We start from the raw sequence: 19463 nt of genomic DNA, 5'->3' as shown, positions 1-19463 counted from the left end.
TCCCGCTTCCCTGGGCTGGGCATTCAGAACTTCAGCGCTGGGCGGTCCCGGCATGTGTCTGCAGCCTCGCAGGAATGCTGCTGGTCCGGTGGGTAAGTCTTCATTCCTCGCCTTTCACTGCTCCCTGCTGGTCTCCGGGAAGCTGAGCGCCGGGGGAGGAAAGCAGAGGCGGCCAAAGCAGCTGGGGAGTATCGAATCAGGGTGCTCTGGCCCCAGAGGTCTCTACTGGAACCACGTCCAACGAGAGTGTTGCTCACTGGGTTGTCCAGCTGGATTTCAGATATCCCTGGGAATGGGGTTTCTACAACATTTCTGGGCAACTAGGTCTAGTGTTTGATCGGTCTTACGGTAAATAGTCAGGATCTTAGGGACTTGTATTGAAGAGTTACTATTTCCTCGCTGCTTTCCCAAACATTTTTTCAAATGTGCCAAACACTTTTTCAGTGAAGTGGCTCCTCAGCCAGGTGGCACTCAGTACTGTTTTATGGAGTTATTTTCTCCCAGGTGAGGGAGTTGCATTTGATTATATGAAATTGTTATCTGTAGGGGGATAGAATATAAGTAAATAAAGATAGTATAGAAAGTAATCTTACCCCGTAAAGAGTTGCAGCTGGGTTAATTATTAAAGATTAGGAGCAGGCCTGACTTTAACAGGCCACACCTGTAGCCAATAAGAAGAGTGCTATAAAAGACTGGATTGGTTGGTTGAGGAACACTGGCATCAGCTGGCTTTTGTGAGAAGAAGGAAGAGGTAGTGCTTAGAGGAGCTGCCTACGAGAAATGTCAGGGAGGTATGAAACTCTTGCACTAAGGAGACAGTAATATGGAGCCTTTGTGCTATAATGACAACAGTTATCAGCCATTCCTCCAGCCTATTTGGGCTCCTTCAAGTGGTAGCACTGCTCTCTAAGCATGTTAGATACTGCCCCTGATTTGGTGTTGCGCACTAATTCACTGTTTGTAAGCTTTGTCACACCATTCAGGATGTTATTAAGGGCACCACAGAGTACTGATCCTCAAGAGATGCCACTAGAGTCCACTGGTTATCACCTGGGCTTTGTACTTCTGACTGATGTTGAGTGTGGTGATCCAGACAGCTTCCAACCCACCTCATTGTTCATGAGGTAAGTATGTGCCTCACTAATTTGTCTCTAAGCTTAGTTGTAGGGGTAGATGGCATTGTAAGCTTAACTAAAGTCAGTTATTGGCTCAATGAGAAGCAAAGAGCTGATGCTCCATCTCCAGTGCAGCAGTGTGCTTTGCCAGGACCCTCTAGTCCTCTCCACAAAACCCCTTTCCTGGTCACTCACCTGATCCAATCTGCACTAACAGTGTTCTCAGGCTGCCCTCCTTCCTCTCACCAACCTGCTTTCCCACGACTGCCAAGCCTCACAAGGGACCTGGGGTGGGACCAAGTAGGCAGGTAGACTTTTCATGGGATGGACAGGTGGTTGATACATGGCCAGGCTTGCTCTCAGAATCCTTTGCCTTGCTGTGTATCTGCTGTGCAGTCTGATAATTGCAATGCCTTTTGATGAATCTTGTTCTTAATCCTCTCAAATATGTACATGTGCTGATACTGAGTGCAGTTTATCTAATGAAGCTTTGGATCGAGTGGTCTGTTCCTGTAAACACCATACAGACCAGGGGCCTGGCAACCTCTTATCAGATTTTGCCCTAGGAAATAGTAAAAAGTCAAAGGGACTGTAAACTGGGATCTGGCACTTGTGGGAAGTGCTGAAGACTAAAGCACACCACACAAGGGGCTTGGACAATGCAGGCTGTGCTAGTCAGGGGAGGAGCCTTGCTTTTGTTTATTTTACTGGTTTTTTTGACACTTTGAGCTTTGTTCTGCAGGAAGAACTTAGGTTATGGGTTAAGCCTGTCTTGGGCCAGTGAGAGAGCCCAATACTGAACAGCTGACAGGGACTAGATCCTGGAAGGGGTGTCTTGCTGCAATTACTGTGCTGGATGTTCAGGTGGCACTGAGGCTGAAGGATTCACAGGAGGCTGTTGGATCTGCAATTTCTAAGGCAGTTCCAGAAATAGTCATGCTTCCAGTTGTTTTTCTTTTCTTGCTCTCATCTAGGAAACATGTATAGGTTTAAGATAATCTGATCTCTCAGCTTCCCTTGTACCTAACAATCTGCCATGTCCAGCTGCTCACCATGCCAGATAAGAACACTAACCCTGAGAAGTTTGAGATACAATCCGTTTGTTGTGCTTGTTTGGGTTGATTGGCCATTTGTGTCCTGTCTCCAGAGAGGCCCATGGAGGTCCCTCTTCAAAACAACATAACCACTTTAACTATTTTATTTTTTTGCAAGGATCATCTTCCTTCACCCCTACCTGCTGACACTCTGCATGTTGATGGCAGAGCAGTGTGAGCTCTGGTCATTGCAGTAAGACAACCATTGCAGTGGTTGCAGCCACGCAATAGAAATTGCCACTGTTGCACTTGTAGTGGTGAGTAAATACCTGAGCACTTATTGAGCTACAGAGTCTCACCTGTCTTACACTCTGCTCTGTTCTCAAGTCCTTCAGAATAAAAATGGAGGCACAGTGGAAAGTACAGGCAGTAACAAATGCTGCCTCTTGTTCAGTTGATGCTGGCAGCAGGGGCATTTTGCTGTGCTGAGTTTCCTTGTGAGGGTAATAGTCCTTGAGAAATTACCTTCCTCTCCTGAGGAATGTCAGGCATATTCCTGACCTTCCCTTTGGGAGCCCTGTCATTGGAGTTGCCAAGCTATGTAAGAATTAGTAGAATTACCCCAGTGACTCTGAAGGAGCTGGTTTGCTGAGCAGGTTCAATGGCTGCAGTACCTAGGGAGTCTCCTCTGTTTGCTGGCCCTGACAGGAAGGTCCTTCTGCTCCTGCTAATGGCCTCTGCTAAAATCCCTCTGTACATGAGCTAGCTCCTGTCAGAGCTGGAGAGCCTGGGTGAGTCCAGCCAGGTGTTTGGATAATGCTTTACATGGAGCAAGCCTTTCCTTTGCTTCCCTCTACCCTGCAAACCTTCTGCTGACAGGCAAGATATTAAAATAAAGACTGTGTGGCCCTTATTGATTGTACCCAAGGCTTTTCTTTTTTTTTCCTGTGCAAGCCTGACACGCAAAGTCTTGCACTGGGCTTTTTAAATCAGGCTCTGGATCAAGTCTTGCAAAGATTGTGTGCAGCTGCAAGATTGCTGGAGGGGTTTTTATCCTTGCATCAGATAGAGCTGGGGCAAAAAAAAAAAAGCCAAACCAAAACAAGGGGAAATCACAGAGCCAGCAACTTTCTTGGCATCTCTGGGATTGTGGCTCCTCCTGCCCCTCCAGCCTTCAGAAATGTACTTGGCAGAGCTGCCCACATAGAAAAACAAATGCTTCCCAAACCAAAACAGAGTTGGGTGTTGGTAGTGAATGGGCCAACACTGCGTGCTGGCGTCATCTCTGCCCACTGCCAGCATGTTGTCATAGGAACAGCTGGATTATTTTACAATCCAGCTGTGGAGCCAATTCTCCAAAGGAGTAGCCTGGAGGGAGGAGAGAGGGGCAAGCACTGCTGTATTTTCTGGTAACTGGAGGGAGGAGGATTATTAATGGAGAGAGGGAAGGAAGGGTTACCAGTGAGTGCCATCTTTCACAGCCTGAAACCACAACTAGTCATTTCCAGCTAACTGGCTGCTTTTAGCTGCATCTGGGAATTACAGGCTGCCCTGTGAGAGAAGAGTGGTGAGGAAAACAGCAAATCTTTTTGTGTTGAGGCTGATAATGTGTCTCACAGCTTGCTGTCCTGCAGAGACCATGACTTGCCAACTGTGGGGAGTGCTGTGCACCTGTACAGGTTCCTGCCACCCAGAAATTTGTAGTTGATCAACTAATGGGTCTCCCTTACCACGAAAATGATTCATCACTGTTTCCCTTGCCCTCTTTGTGATGTTTGTTGCCCTCTTTCCTTTCTGGACGCTCCTTAGATCCTCTTTTGAGGCTGCAGAGCACAGAGGGCATTGTAGGTGCCTAAGCAGAGGTTTAGTCTTTGTGCTGGTGGAGGTTGTCACTCAAAAGTGAACACATTTGGTTCGATGGAAGAATGTTTGCTCTTTAGCGAACTCTGGGCCTTGTGGTTTAGCAAATCACACTGGTTTGGGGCTTGTTGAGTACCCACAATGAGGATTTGATGACAAAAGCCAGGAACCTGCAGCAGTTGCGAGAACAGAGGCCTGTGCTCTGATATAGCTGGGGCTGCTGCTCTTCTGGCAGGGGAGGGATTTGTCTGCCGGCAGAGTGCTCCTGGCCCAGGGAGAAGTGAGAGGAGGCAGGGAGGCGTTAGCAGGTCACTGCTGGGCCGCGTCCAGGCCGTGGGTACACTCGTGGCGCCTGAACTGAGGCGGCCCCATCCCGTTCCAGTGTCTAGGTGCCGTGGCGCCGTCCGGAGACGAGGCGGCGGGGGCTGCCGGCCAGCGTGGCCGGCAGAGGGCGCAGGCGGCGGCCCGGGAGCGCCGGCCCGGCTTGGTCAGGCCCGGGAGCACAGGCTCGGCCTGGGCTGGGCTGCTGCGGGCGGCCCGGGAGCTGCAGCTGCTGGGCACGGCCTGCGGGCCCCGGCACGGACAGACAGCCGCCCCGGCCCTGCGCTCCCGCCAGCCGGGGAAGCAAGGGGCGGGTAGCCACCTCAGCTCCGCCAGCATGCCCTGTGGCCTGGCTTGGCTCGAGCTCTCCTTCCATCAGTCACAGGGGGGGATGTTGGAGCAAGAGCTGGCCGTGGGTCATTGCCAGGGCAGGTGAATGAGCCTTGCTCTCCCTTGCCAAACGATGTGGCCGCTCTGATAGGCGTGACTAGTTTGGAGACCCCTTCCCTCTGTTTGCAGATGGCAGCAGGCTGGGGGAGTGTTGGTTTGCTGGAGGTTAGGAAGGTGCTGCAAGGGGATCTGAACAGGCTGGATTGATGGGCTTGAGGCCAGTGGTATGAGGTTTGACAAGGTCAAGTGCCAGGTCCTGCTCTTGTGTCACAACAACCCCTGCAGTGCTACAGACTGGGGGCAGAATGACTGGAAAGCTGCCCAGCAGAAAAGGACCTGGGTGTGCTGGTCATCAGCAGCTGAACACGAACCAGTGTGTGCCCAGGTGGGCAAGAGGACCAGTGGCACCCTGGCTTGTGTCAGCAATCGTGTGACCAGCAGGACCAGGGCAGGGATGGACTCCCTGTACTTGGCACTGGTAACACCACACCTTGAGTCCTGTGTCAGATTTGGACCCCTCACAACAGGAAAGACATTGAGGTGCTTGTACCCAGAGAAGGACAACAGAGCTGGGGAAGGGTCTGGAGCACAAGTCCATTGAGGAGCACCTGAAGGAGCTGGGGCTGTTTAGCCTGGAGAAAAGGAGGCTCAAGGGAGACCTTTTTACTCTCTACAACAACCTGAAGGGAGGTCATAGTGAGCTGGAGGTCGGTCTCCTCTCCCAAGTAACCAGCAACAGGACAAGAGGAAACAACCTCAGGTTACACCATGGGAGATTTGCATTGAGTATTGGGAAAATTTCTTCACTGAAAAGGTTGTCAAGCACTGGAACAGGCTGCTTAGGGAAATGTTAGAGTCACCATCCCTGGAGGTATTTATAAGACGTGTAGATGCAGTTTTTAAAGACACGGCTTAGTGGTGGACTTGGCAGTGCTGGGTTTATAGTTGGACTCAATGATCTTAAGGGTCTTTTCCAGCCTGAATAATTCTGATTCTCACATGCAGTTTTTGCCAGAGCTGGAAGGCCAGGTCCAATTTTATTCCTTGATTTTAAAGTGTGACAGATAAGAACCACAGAATGCCAGTGGTAAGAACCACATGCCAGAATGCCATGTGAGAAGACTCTCACATAGTGATTTGGCCCGTTGTCAGAGCTCAGAAAAGATACTGAGCCTTTTTCTGTACTTCTCTTGGCTTTTTTGTTTATCTCATATAGGGGTTGATGCTGCATGTGCAGCCTAGGGTCTAGGAGAGATTTAAAAGGGCAATACCTGTCCTGTACCTTATTGGTTCTTAACATTTTAATTAATTACAAGTCAGATTTGCAAAGAAATATTTTAGGCATTGCAGTACCTTCTTCCATCCCTCCTTTCTCCATTCTTCTGGCTCCTCCCAGTGGTCTCTGTTGACCCTGCCAGTGAAGACTTGCAGTCTCCTTTAGGGGCACAGTTGGTAGAACCTTGAGTACTCACATCCAGCACACAGCTTTCAGCATGTGTGCTTCTTTACCAACATCTCCAAACTTGTCAGAGAAGCTCCAGTGAGAACTGGCAGCTTTAAATTATCTTCAGGATTTGGACTAGTGAAGATACCTAGTTGAAGAAAATGACTTCTGGGCCTTTTTAGCAGTGCAGTTCTGGACCTGGCTCCTGTTCTAAAGTAGTTATTTGCAGATGAAAATAGCAGATGGAAATCTTGTAAGATACACAAAGAAAATGCTTTACATGGTATCTAAACTGCCACTCCAATTAATTCCACATTTTTGAGGAGGTAGAGAGATTCCTCTTTTCTCATTTTATTTTTGGTCTCTACTGCTTTGGGGACATGTTTAAGGAGGCAAACTGCAGGCAGTGACTAATGAAGTGTCTCAGATATCTTTCCATGATAAGACAGTCACCAGTGTGGAAAATTCTGCACTTCTTCTGAGGGGAATTTTGCCTCTTGCTTTCTGCTATAAGGAACCCACTTTCCTGTTCTTCTTTATTTTAGGCTTCAGCAGAGAAGGAAGATTTAGGGGGTTTTAGGCAAGTCAGGAGGAGTTTTTTTCTAGATTTTCAGCAGCTTCTCATCACTGTGGTGCTGAGGTAGACTTTCTTTTCCAAGTTATCCCCAGTGTGAGCTCTTACATATTTACCTGGCCTCATCTCCCATGCAGCCTGTCACCCTGGTGCTGTGCCATCACTTGGTAAGACTTGCCAGCTGTGTGGCTGTTGTGGATAATCTGTTGAGCTGAGTGATTTGACCAGAGCAGTGGCACAGGTCAGGCCAGTGCAGCCCCAAGCCCGCAGATAGGCAGCTGTTTCCAGATTGTGGATCAGCTCTTGTGATGTGTGTAATGAGAGCAACAACTGCTGCTCCCCAAGTTTTGCATGGATGCAATGTAGGATCTCTGGTCGCTTGGGGTATAGCTGTGTGGAGCTTTTACTTCCCAAATGGTTGGTGTTGATACATAACAGGACTACCCACCGCTAGAAATGACTGAATAGGACATAAGGAAGCTGGGGCAGAATATGGGAAGGAAGCAGAAAGAAGAAAATAAAATTGATGCAGGGTAATTGTGGGAGGGAAGGGGAGGTGGGACACTGGGTTTTATGGGGAGTTAGTAGTGTGGGTCCAGGGAGGAGTAGCTGAGAATTGTCCTGTGGAATTACTTGATCCATGTTGGCGCTTTGAGGGTGCTATGTGGTGGCTGGACCCCAGCTCTGCTCCAGGAGTTCCCCAGCAATTCCAGGTCCCTGGTAGGTGAACCAAGACCTTTAAATGAGGCAAAATTCAGCACTCAGGCTGCTGTGCCCCTGCTCCTGCAGTGGTGCTGGTGATGTCAGCGTGAGGAACATGCAGCAGTCAGAGTGTGCTATCTGCCAGCTCCTTCTGCCTTTCAGGTTCTTTCTCTTCTGAAATGGTCCTGTGTGGTGTGCTTGTGGACAGATCCTGTGCTTAATGCTGCATTCCCAGAAAATAAGCAATTCAGCACTGAACCAGTGCTTAGCTGCACTCTCAGACAGAACTACCCTTGCAAAAATGAGCAGTTCAGGCACTCCAGTGCATTGTTTGATTAGGGTTTCCCAGACTCCTGTGTTTGAGACTCTGTAAGGTGTCCAAATGGTTTTTTTGAAAAGGGTCATCAACAGACAGTCCTGCAGAGCCCTGAATGTGTTTGTTTTCTTGAACCCCAAACATAGATAGGTGTGATGTTGCTGGCTCTTGGCATTTGGTACCCATCCAAGCATCAAGTATACCACTGGCATTCAAGTTGGAAGACATTAACAATAATAATGTGTCATGTCAGAGTTGATTCTTCTTCCTCTGACTCCAAGAGTTTTTCTGCTTGCAAGCATTTAATTTTTCTAAGCTAGGCTTTTGGTTGTGGTGGGGTTTTTTGTTTATTTTGGCTTTTTGTAAGTAAACATGATCAGGTCATTTTTGAGCCTCTAGTGTAGTCATTAGCTAGTAGCAAACTTCTTGAAATCATTTGATGATAAAAAAATAAATGATCACGTGAAGACTTTTAGACTTTTTCCAAAAAAATTAAACATGCCTTTGCTCATCATGCTTACAATCTTTTTATTGCAGTAATGAAATCCTGTAAAAGAGAAAGGCTTAAAAGTATGGACAAATATGAAACTAATTAGCTTGCTGTCATTGTCCAGGCTGAATGAAGTGCTGAAAGAAAATAAACATTCACAGTGAAACACAGCATGGATCTAAACAAATTCTTTTAGCTTTAGTAATAATCTGTAGGGCTTCCTTGCTAAACTAATGGCTGGAGATTTTTTTATTTTAAAGCTGGGTTTGTGTGCTCTGACACCATCACACTGAAGCTGCACAGTTCAGCATGGACCTGCTCTTGCCATAGAGGTGAGACTCTCTCCTGTCAGTGTTTCTTTTTGCAGGCAATCGTGGTAGCTGCATGTGTCTGCTAAGCATGCAGCTGCACGCAAAGTTTTTGATTTGGACTCCTGCCTTTGAAAGATCAGGCCATGAGTGATTATGGTTTTTAAATTTGCTTTGGAACTTGTACGATCCCTGAGAGTGCCTTCATTTCCAGAAGTTGCTGGTCAATGGATTTTTCTTTAGATAAAGAAATTTCCATGCTCTGGCCTGAGTGGAACTGTCAGCTGCAGGAGGGATTGTAGCTGCAGTTGTGTGCTGTGAAGTTCCCAAGATTCCCATCGCCACCTTCATTTAAACATCCCCCAGCCCTGCTATAAACAAGTGAGAGACACTCACCCTGCACCCTGGCTTTGAGCCAGGGATATCAGAGCTTTGGCTGGAGACAGAAGGGGAGAACAGAAAATAGTGTCAACTCATGAATCATCTCAGTGAGGACAGACACCCACCATTAGCAAAACCAGACAAACCTGGGGTTGCTGCTTAATAAGCAGTTTGTTTCTTGTCTACGTTACAATGTGCAAGTGAGCTGCAAAGGCAGCAAAGCACCAGCTGTCTGTGCTCCGTGCACAAAGGGCACCTTCTTGGCCAGTTCTGTTGCAGCAAGATACCTGTAGGGCTGTGGATGTAGTGTATGAGGCTTTTGGCTGGTTTTGGATGGTTTCCGAAGGTGACAAAGTTTATGTAATCATGCTGTTTACCGTGGGGCCCTTCTAGCACTTTTGAACATGTGGAACAGTTTCAATCAAATTTGAGATAAGAGCAGAAATTCCCAAGGTTGTTACATTTCTACAGGTTTTGTGTGGTTCTACAGGTGGACAGAAGAATCAAGATGGAGAGTGCAGTTAGTTTGGACCCTGGTCTGGCAACCATGTCCAGGGATGCACAGGCACCCTGTAAATGCAGGGTGTGTGTGTCAGTACCACAGCCAGCACACACATGCTTCAGAACTGGGGATGGGAGAGGTGGAAGCCAGGATCAGTGTTGTGTGGCAGAGGCATTCAAAGGCAGGGGACACCAGTGTGGGAACTGGCTCACCTGCTTTCTTCTGTTCCAAGATCCTTATCTAGACTAGCTTGTGCTTCTTAATACTGGAGAGAAATCTTGACAGTCTGTGCTCACGAGTGAAGATTTAGATACACCTCTGCAGTTTCATGCACTTGAGAATAAGACTTTCTTGGTTGGCTGCATTTTCTAAGCTCTTCTTTAATCAGGCTTGAACCTTGAAAGCAGTGCCTGTATCCTGAGGGACTTTGCAGGGATTTAGGTGCAGCCCATCAGCTCTTGGCAAGTTTTCAAGGTGGCATGGCTTCCTTTTGTGGGAAGTCTTCACTGTCTCGTCTATATATGTTGTCCCCTTGCATCAGGTTTATGTGCCAACAAAGACTGGGAGGGTGCTACACAGTAGCTGGACTTTTTTGGGTACTGCTTATGAACTTCAGGAACCATAGATTCTGCCTTATGGAGCACCTTACTACATTACTCTGGGAGGGCTGTAGCTCAGTTTTGCAAGTTGATCTGGTGTACAACTGTTACCACTGGATCCTTGAGATTATTTGCATACCTTGGGAGTTCCTCCTCCATCTGTGCCACACTGCAGTGTATGTCATCTGAGCTGGTTTGCTGAGTTGGCCAAGTGCCTCTGGGGTCACCTTGGCTGTCCACCCTCCTCTGTGGATCTGGAGTGCATGGCCTCCTGTCTGTGGTTCAAGGGTGTAGCCAGCCCCCTGTGGTTGCCGTGCTCCCTGCTTCTGCAAGGTTATACAAGGAAAGCTGAAACTTTCTTGCCAGAGGCAGGGGGAGCAAATTCAGTCTCTGGCAGACCTGGAACAATGAACAGCTTGGAAAAGGTGTGCTTCCAGGATACATGCCAGCACTGAACCAGCACCAGTGGCAGCTTTACAGAAATGCCACAGGCAAAACGAGAGCTCTGGCAATTCACAAGCTCCCCAGGTTTGACAGGCAATCATCGAGCCTCACCTCTTGTGTAAGACTGGCCCCTTCATTTCAAGCAGTTTCCTCTGTCCCACACCCAATAATATGGGTTTGCCAGCAGTGCTTTTGGGAGGTTAAGCAGCCTCAGTGCAGAATGGAGACAATCTGCCCTGTGCAGGGATTGATCAGCCACACTCTACAAAGCAGTGCTTTAGTTCTAATCAGAGGTTGCCTGGCAATGGCATCCGGCTGTGGTTCCCATATTCCTTTCTTCAGGAGATTAAAAACTTTTTGAGTACTCCATGTTTACTCCCTGGGATTACAGTGGAATAAAGACACTTTCTTCTAAGCGTGCAAGATGCTAAAGAGGCTGAGCTTACTGTGGGGCAAATACTGCAGCTCTCAGCCATTGCAGTCTCTCTGACTCCTCCATTCCTCAGTGGTCAACATCCATTTTAAAGTAGGAAAGTGGCTTTTCCCAGAAATGTACACTAGCATCCATGTACTTTCTTTTCCCCACCCACTGTGTTCTTCTCTGTCTGCTGTGAGGACTCAGGCTGGGTTTTTACCCATATTCCCAGTGGGAAGTGCTTGGAGCTGTTTTATAGGATGCAAGGTGCATTTTAAATCGGAGAGGGATAAAACCAGCAGTAAAAGAAAATCTCTTCTGAGTTGTAAGGGCCAAAAGGAATTAATCACTGCAGGGAAATGGGCCCTCTTGTCTACACAGAGGGTGGGAGAAAGAGAAAAGGAAGTGCCTTAGAATGGAGAAAGGAAAGAAAGGTCCTTGCAGTGTCCCTGTCAGTACTAAAATAAATCTCTGAAGAGAGAGAAGGGGGAAACAATAGCAGCAGAAAGCTGCCAGAGTGATGGAAGAGCAGAGCTTTAGGAGCAGATCTCTTCCTGGTGAAAGGCTGCCAGCTCAGGACCTTTGTGGTTAGTTTGCTTTGGTGAACTGAGTAACTTCTGGCATGCAATTGTCTTTCTCATCCGTGGACTGCTTGCTAAGTAGGCAGAGTGGTGATACTGAGGGCAATATCCTAGCAGGAATGCAGCTGAGCCATTGGATCAAATACTGAATTTGAACTAACCCAGTCTTGTTTTGGAGCAACTAAACTGTCTGGTGGGCTGGAAAAACTCTGGGGAACCTTGACTAAGGTTGCTAGAGAGCAATGTAGCAGACAGTTTCCATCCAAAAAGGATCCAGGCAACATGTCCTTACAGTAAACAGAAGAAAGCCTTGCAATTCTGTGATCCTTAAGCATAAGGGGGAGTGGATGAGGCTGCTGGGAGCAGGCTGACAGCCCTGGGATATTTTATACTGACAGAGCACATCTGTAGAGCAGAGCTGCCAGGCTGTCGTGCAATCCCACCGGGGGCCACTTCAAGCACATGCTGTCTGCAGCTCTGGGGCTCCTCACACCTTCCTGGGCGTGACTGCAGCAGGGAAGCAGGTCAACCACCAGCATTATTAACAGCAAATCTGACATCTGTGCTGGCCAGTGGAACAGCCCAGGCATTTGGTTTGTTTATTTTTCTTCTGCCTTTGGCACTTTTTCTCTCTACAGAAGGCGCCCTGAGTGCGTTGCTAACACACTGCTTGGGGTAAGCACTAAACGAAACTTCCACTATTTTGAGGAACCCAGCTCAGGCATTTTTTTAATGACTGCTGCTTTTTTGTGATTCTTGGACAAATTGAAACTAAAACCTCCTCGCTGACATGCTGTTTTTGTCTGTTCTGCTGGTAGGCTGCTCTGTGGCTGCAAATCTCCACCATACCCAGATTCTGCTCTTGGCCTAATTTGACACTCTGAGCTAATTTCATTAATGTCAAGGGAGACATTTCCTCTTTATGCTGGTGCAGAGCTAGTTTGGACACGAGCCCCACCATACCTAGAGGAGAGCTGCAACTATCAAGATATGTGCAACAGAGGTTCTGGAGTGCAGAATGTGAGCACATAACTGCTGGGCACTAGAAAGAGCTGCTCTCCTTCCTTCAGCTTGCAAGTAGCTTTGCCAAGAGCAGCTTTTCAACTTTTGAGCTGTTAATTTGCCCAGGACTTGCTCTGCAGCTCTAGGGAAACAGACCTTTGCATTGACCTTGGCCTGCTTGGAAATATTCTTCTGAGGCACCTGCTATTCTCCCTCTTCCTAGTTCCAAACCTACCTGTCAGCATCCTGGCATCATGAGCTACTTGCTTTCTTGGTCTTAAAAACAATGGGGCTCAGAATGTTAGGCTCTTTGGAGCAATTACAGTCTATTTTTAGCTGAGCAGTTTTTGAGAGCATTTGCTTAGGTATAGGTACAGTGTCCAGGGATGAGGCCTTGGAGGCTTGTGACTGCTAAGATGCTGAGCAGAGGTCTGGTGAGTCTGGCAGTGGGGGTTCTCTGGTCTCTTTGGGGGTGTTTGGCAGGGAGGGGCCTGGGGTGGGTGTAGCTGGTCATATGTATCAGCAGCCAAAACCTGGTGTTGTAATGTCTGAGACGCTCCGAGTTTGGAAAAGGCCCCAATGATATCACCCTGCAGAACTGTTAATAATGCAGGAAAGGAAATGTTCACAAGGCTTTTCCAGATCTTTAATGGAGAGGAATTAATACACTCTCTTCCTATGCCCATTGCTCTGTTTGGAAATGGCTTTCTCTCACCACCAGGCATCAAAAGGGATGGTTCTTTCCCTTTTTTTCCTTCTGCTTGCTGTTGCAATCTCCCTACCACATGTAGCAGTGAGTGCTGAGGGCAAAGAGGGTGAGAGCAGTAGCTCTTGTGCACAAGCTCCCTGTGAGGACACTGAACTCTGCATACCATCCTTCAGTTTTGCTTAATCCACTTCCAGAAGAGATAAACAAGCAATGGCGCTTTTAGTGCTGCCACAGAATATGCAAAAAAGAGATTTAGTTCTGCAGGAGCTCTCCCATGCTACTTCTCCTTTGTGGCTCCTCTGTCTCTGCAGCTCTCCATACCCCACACCAACCCAACATGACCACCAGCCCTCGTCAGAGCCCCTTCCAAATCCTGCAGTGGAGACCTGCTTGACTGCAAGATATTTCTTGTTCATTTTGGCTCTAGCCTGCTGCTTAAGAAAGCATCTCTTTCCTGGAAGTGGGGAGTGATACCATGCAGAAATTGCTTAGTTGCTTTCAGCTCTGCTTTTTTATCATGATCTACCCACTGTCACAAGATCCTTGGAAGAGTGGGAAGTAAGAGTCCAAAGCTGGAGCCAGTTAATGTGAATTAAGCGAGCAGTATTCCACATGGCACAAAGAGCATGAGGAATTATGTCAACCAGTGACTGCATGAACTAGGCAATTATCTCTTTGATTTTTCTCAACCAAAATGTGAAGAAGAACTTAATGCAGTAAGACTTGTAGCCTGACTGAGCTGGTGTGTTGTACTGAGAACAAGTGAAAATAAGGCCTGTTAATCTGCTTTGCTGGGGGAGCTTTCTCTTGTAGCCAGCTGCTCATTGCCAATCACAGAGACTTGCTTCCCCCTTCCCTAGTGCATGGGCTGGTCTTCCTTCTGCCATCTGTGATGGATGAGATCAGTGTGGAGCTCCCGCCCTCCTGCATGCAAGAGAGATAAAGTTGTGGGCAATTTGAGAGAGGGGCAAAGCAGATAACAACTGTGGCTTTCAAAAACTTCGTGTCCTGGACTCATAGATTCCAGCATGGACTTGCCTGCCAACTGGCTGAAAAAGGACTGATAATTTGTTTATGCTTGTAAGCAGCAACTTGGAGCAAGCAAGGTCCTACCCTTACAGAAACAGAAAGATAAGAGAAGGAATTGATTTTCTAATAACTTTCACAAATTTTTGGAGTGCAGCCCAAAGGACAGCAGTGGGGAGCAGGTCAGGCAGGGGGTCTGTGTTAGGTTATGCTTTTGAGAAAGATGCCAGTGGGATTTTCCTCTTGAGGAGGAGAGTAAGGATCTCTCTTGAACAGTTTACCAAATATTGTGATCTGAACTGGGGGAAATGGAAGGTGTTGACAGACAGGGGAGATAGATTGAACACAATGCTAACCAGTTTAGCCAAAAGATGACATAGGTGGGGGAAGCATTGCTGTCGCCAAACATCTGTGAGGAGATGGAGATTGCGTTAGCAAGAGGGGAAAATTTAGACTTCGCATCAGGAAAGTACTTCCTAGAAGTGAGCTGTGTCTCCACAGGGAGGGGGTGGGAGTCCCATATCTGGCAAGATGGAAACAGCTATAATAATGAATTGGATTACTTGCTGTGTAATGATAACAAATAATGTAAAATGAGTCTTGATAAAGAGCTAGATTTCTCTGATAGCAACCAAATGCACTAGCCAGGGATGAGCAGGGTGGGACTTGGCAGGTGTCTGATGCTGACAAGGGTGCACCTGGGAGTTCTGTTGACTTCTTTGAGCCACAAAGCCTGTATTTATGTTTTTGTTCACTTAATAATTCAGAACAGAGATAAGTTCAATTCCTGGCCCTTTCTCTGAGGGTTTTCATTTGAAGGAGAATTCTGATACAGCAGTGATCAGTTTGTGTTTTATTTGCTGGCAGTGGAATCCCAGAGACCTGCCCCCACCAGCTTGATTCACCTGCTGTTTGGAGTGGAAGGATCTCCCAACAAAGAATGCAGAAAGGCAAATTTTTGGTTGGGGGCTGTTCTGTGAGATGAGCCAAAGGGTGGGGTGGAGTGGAGTCTTAAATGGACAAAAATCACATCCAGGAATATGTGAGAATCATCTCCTCTGAGATGTGGTCAAGATCCTAGGCACCCTGGCAAAGGGAGCCCTGCCTACAGAGCAGGCAGAGTTGTAGGGGAGGAGAGCAACTTGGTCTGTGGACCCAAGTGAGCCCCAGACACTCAGACTACAGAGCCAGGCCCCTGGGTTTCTCTGCAGCTGCTTTCTTGGAAACAGACCAGCAACAGTTTCCTATTAATACACCACTCAAAAAGATGGGGTTAAGGCCAGTGTTTGGGGGCTTTTGGTTTTGGTGACTGATGAGGCCTTGATTTGCTTTGGTAACCCAGGAGCAAGATGGCAGTATTTCATTTTCCTCCAAAATTAAAGCCTTGGTTTTGTTTAGCATGGTTTATAGTGTCAGCCCTGGAGTGTTACGGTGTGAAAGGGGAATGCCCTTCACCTGTGCCCTTACACTTGGTCTGCTGATGATTATGTCCTAAACAGTAATCATAAAATAATAGGAAAATGATGACTGAGGAGGTGCTGGGAGAACTGTGCCACTCCTGGTGCATCACCTGCCTCACGAGTGGAAGGGGAAATGGGTGACTCAGGGCCTGGGAGCACAGCTGTGACACTTGTTTTACAGGGTCTGGTTTCAGAGTGGCTGAATGCTTTCCATGGGGGTCAGTCTCTGTCCACCACAAGCTGTGTGAGGGCTGAAGGAGAGGAATTTCCAGCCCTGCCTTATCGCAGCCCTACAGCACAAAATTGTCAGGCCAGAGGCACCTGACTGTGCAAATGTGAAGCATGGACAAACATGGGGAAAAGAAGACTAGAAAATGGGCCGGTGGTTGAAGACATTTTTTACCCTGAAGCACATTTGTTGGAGTACACAAGGAGTCCTCTCACAATCCACAGGAAAGCAAGCACAAAGGGAAAATAAACTCCAAGAATCAGGCATCTCAACAGCCAGATCAGCAGGCTGTTGTCCACAGTTCCCCAAAATAGGCTGTGTTATTTCAGAGACACTTCCACTCCCCTAGTCCTGCTGCCCTCATCCATGAGCAGCCCCTCAGTGTGCTCCTAGCAGGTAATTGTTAAACTGCCACGTGGAGCATGAGGGAGCTGAAAGGAGAGGGGAAAGGGTGAAGAGTGGGTGCTGGCTTCAATGTGGTGGCCAGCCTGGGCAGGAGGAACACAGCACGCTTGCTTGGAGATCGCCCTGGATTTGTGGAGATCCACCTGATGCAGGCTCCCTGCTTCCCCAGGATCTTATGGGATGGCTACAGACCATTGCTTCTAAGGATGATTCCAACTTGCCCTGATGTGCAAACCATACCTCCACCTCCTCAGCTAAAGGCTCTCTTTTTTGTGCTGTGAAGGGTTCAGCTCCCTGTGTCCTTGAGACTGAAATAATGGAAGCAATACCCAATGCTCTCATGTCTGTTTTCCACCATAAGAAGCCATGTGGCTTACCCAGGGCCAGCTCAGTGTGTAGAAAAGGATCAAGAGGAGTGGCCAGTCATGGGACAGAGCCAGCCTGCAGTGGCAGCATACCTCCAATGCAAAATGAGGTGGTCAGCTTTTCTCTCAGGTGTGACAAGTGGGTAAAGAGAGCCCCAGCTGGCAGCATGCACACCATGTGCACTTTGAAAGGAGCCTCAAAGCTGTGTGAAATCCATTAGCAATGTCACCTGTCACTTGGGTCTGGCTTGTGGCTGAGAGCTGACAGATTGGCCCACCAGGTCCTGCTCTTTTTTGTGATAGTGGTATCTAAACCAAGCAAGCCCTGAGCTCACCTGTAGTGAAAGATCTCCCTTGTCTGGCTTCTGAACTGGTGTGGCACTGCTCAGGAATGTTGCACAGTGGGAGGCCAAACTGATCCTGTCACAAGAAGAGGAACCACCACAGCCAGCCTGGCTTTGTACACCACTCATGAGGGCAAGCACTTGGGGAATGGTCATCCCTCCACCCTCCTGCAAGTCTGCTGCTACAGCCTGGCCTGATTTAAAGGCTGGATACTAAAATGTCTAAGGAATTAATGGAGAATCCCATGAGGCCAATACTGGGAATGATCTGGAGTACAAATTTCCCTCATTCCCTTCCTAAAGCAGACTTGCCCTGGGTGCCATAAGGACCATGGAGAAGTTAACTCTGCAGCTGGGGAAACCTCTGCAATTTGGTGAGGATAGGTTCTTTCCACAGAGGCTGCTAATTCTGCATGACCTAATCTGGGTTTGTTGCTTCTCTGCGCTGTGAGTCACAGTGTGCACAGTCCTTTGGTGACTGTGGCAGGCTGCAGGACTTCACAGTGGCCTATTGCTCTTCCTACAGACGATGACTGTTTTTGACTTGGCTGTCATGTGCTGTTTGATGCTTTCCATTTATATCTAATAAGATCACCACAATCTGCAGCAACTGTAGGTTGTCATATTAAGATCTTCACAGCAACAAGTGATATATTAGCTGGTCAGGAGACACACTGATCCAGAACAAAGCCTGTATCAAAAAGTTCCCCAAAGAAGCCACTGATAACTCTTAGGAATTGAAAGCCTTAGTGTGGCTGTCTTGTGAAGGTAAAGCTTTACAGAGCTGGGTGGAGGGGGAAAAAGCTTTTGGTTTAAAAATAAAGGAGAAATTGATCATTCATTGAGAGGTGAGTGCTGTCTTCCTTATCAGCCTGCCCAGCAGTCATGGAAAAGCTGGTGCCATCAGTAAATCCAGCCTCTTGACCGGAGGGCTCTCTGCCCTACCCTGCACCTACTGGGACAGCTGAGCCCTGAAACTGCAGATTCCCAAGCTGCAAGCACTGGGACGTGGGTACCAGATTAGCTCTCTTTATTTCCTTTCATTTAGCAGGATCCTGCAGAGCTGGGTAGCTGCCAGTCAGTCTGTCAAGATGTGAACTATTTTGGGAGTTTTTATGATGGAACAATATTTTTTTGGTAAACAAACGGAAAGCTGTTAAACAGGGACCTTCACCTCACAGCTCCTGGTTCAGCTCCCTCACTGCTGCCATGCCACAGTGACTGTACTGTCCACTCTGCACAGCTCCCTTCATGGCTCCTGCAGGGGCAAAACAAATAGCAACTCTTTTTTATTATTTTTTTCTTTTTACTAACTCCTCAACAAAAAAAACAGAAAAAGTCCAAAAAGCCACAACCCCCCTTCCCTGCCAAAAAAACCCAACAACAACAAGCAGCCACCCCCCACCCCCCCCCAAAAAAAACCAAACCAAAACAACACAAAACCAAAACCAACAAAAAGCCAAGAGAGAGAAGAAATAGAGCAAATTTGGTTTAGGCAGCAGAAGCAGTTTCTTGGTGGACTTAACCCCTAAAACACCTGAGGGCAAGCTCTAAATTGTCTCTGTGTGTCATGTTACGTGACCATGTAGCAGCTAACCACATCCCAGGCTGGATTTCCTCAGGGCTACTGGTGACACATGAATCCAACTAGCAGTGACACAGGACTGGCTGTGTACAACAGAGGGACTTCCTTTTTCACAGTGCCTGTTAGTAGGAAGCCCTGATGGAGTCACAGAGTGCACAGAGGAAGATTTTTGTCTGGAAGAATTGAGCAGGGAAAGAAAGGGCAGAAACATTTCCCGCTCTAAAATGGTTGTAGTGTGCTCAGAGGAAAAACCCAAAGGGGCCAATGAGTCCTTCCTGCTGCCATGGGCTAAAATTAGTTTTGCTATTCCTAGGTGCTGGTGCCAGTGGAGAATCTAGTCTTACATGGGCTATATCTTCCCCAGCCTTTGGGGGAACTGATTGATGGCTATCAGTTGGAATGAGCCAAGCCTTTTGTATGCTCCACATGTTTGTCCACGTCACAAAGGCAGTTTGTGGTTTTCCTTGGTTCCTGGAAAGTCCAGTCCAGTTTGTACAACAGTGCTGGCTCACACAGTCCCTACTGGGAGCCCATTAATTCCAGAGTAGGCACATCGCTGAAGAATCTCGAGGGATGCCATTCTTCTTCTATCTCTGCCCCTTGATCCACTCTCAGCCTTACCAAGGAGTTGGAGTTTTCCCCACAGACAACTCACACAATGGGATCTTTTGCTTACACCACTCTGATTCTGCCTTGGGATCTCTCCTTTAACTAACTGTTCTTTCTCTGACACTGCTACTAATGATTTTTTGGAGGAGCCTTCAGTAAGATTGACTGTGGGCAAGTGCACCTCCTCCCTGGCCAGCTGTCTGCCCTTCTCTGTGGGCAGTTGCAACCCCTGCACTTCCCTCCCTCATTCTCC

The 19463-nt window shown here is 47.8% G+C and overlaps 1 protein-coding gene across 1 annotated transcript in view; it reads left to right on the top strand.

Moving 5' to 3' along the window:
- The first annotated feature begins 127 nt into the window (after positions 1-127).
- JDP2 (Jun dimerization protein 2) overlaps positions 128-19463 on the top strand; it is a 46620-nt gene continuing 27284 nt past the window's right edge. Inside the window, exon 1 of the mRNA XM_074542599.1 lies at positions 128-1124. The gene's annotated coding sequence lies outside the window, so the exon portion shown is untranslated. The remainder of the gene's footprint in view (positions 1125-19463) is intronic.

The sequence above is a fragment of the Zonotrichia albicollis genome, chromosome 6 (genome assembly GCF_047830755.1).
Source record: "Zonotrichia albicollis isolate bZonAlb1 chromosome 6, bZonAlb1.hap1, whole genome shotgun sequence".
Taxonomy (NCBI): Eukaryota; Metazoa; Chordata; class Aves; order Passeriformes; family Passerellidae; genus Zonotrichia; species Zonotrichia albicollis.
This window is presented reverse-complemented; position numbering and strand designations above follow the sequence as displayed.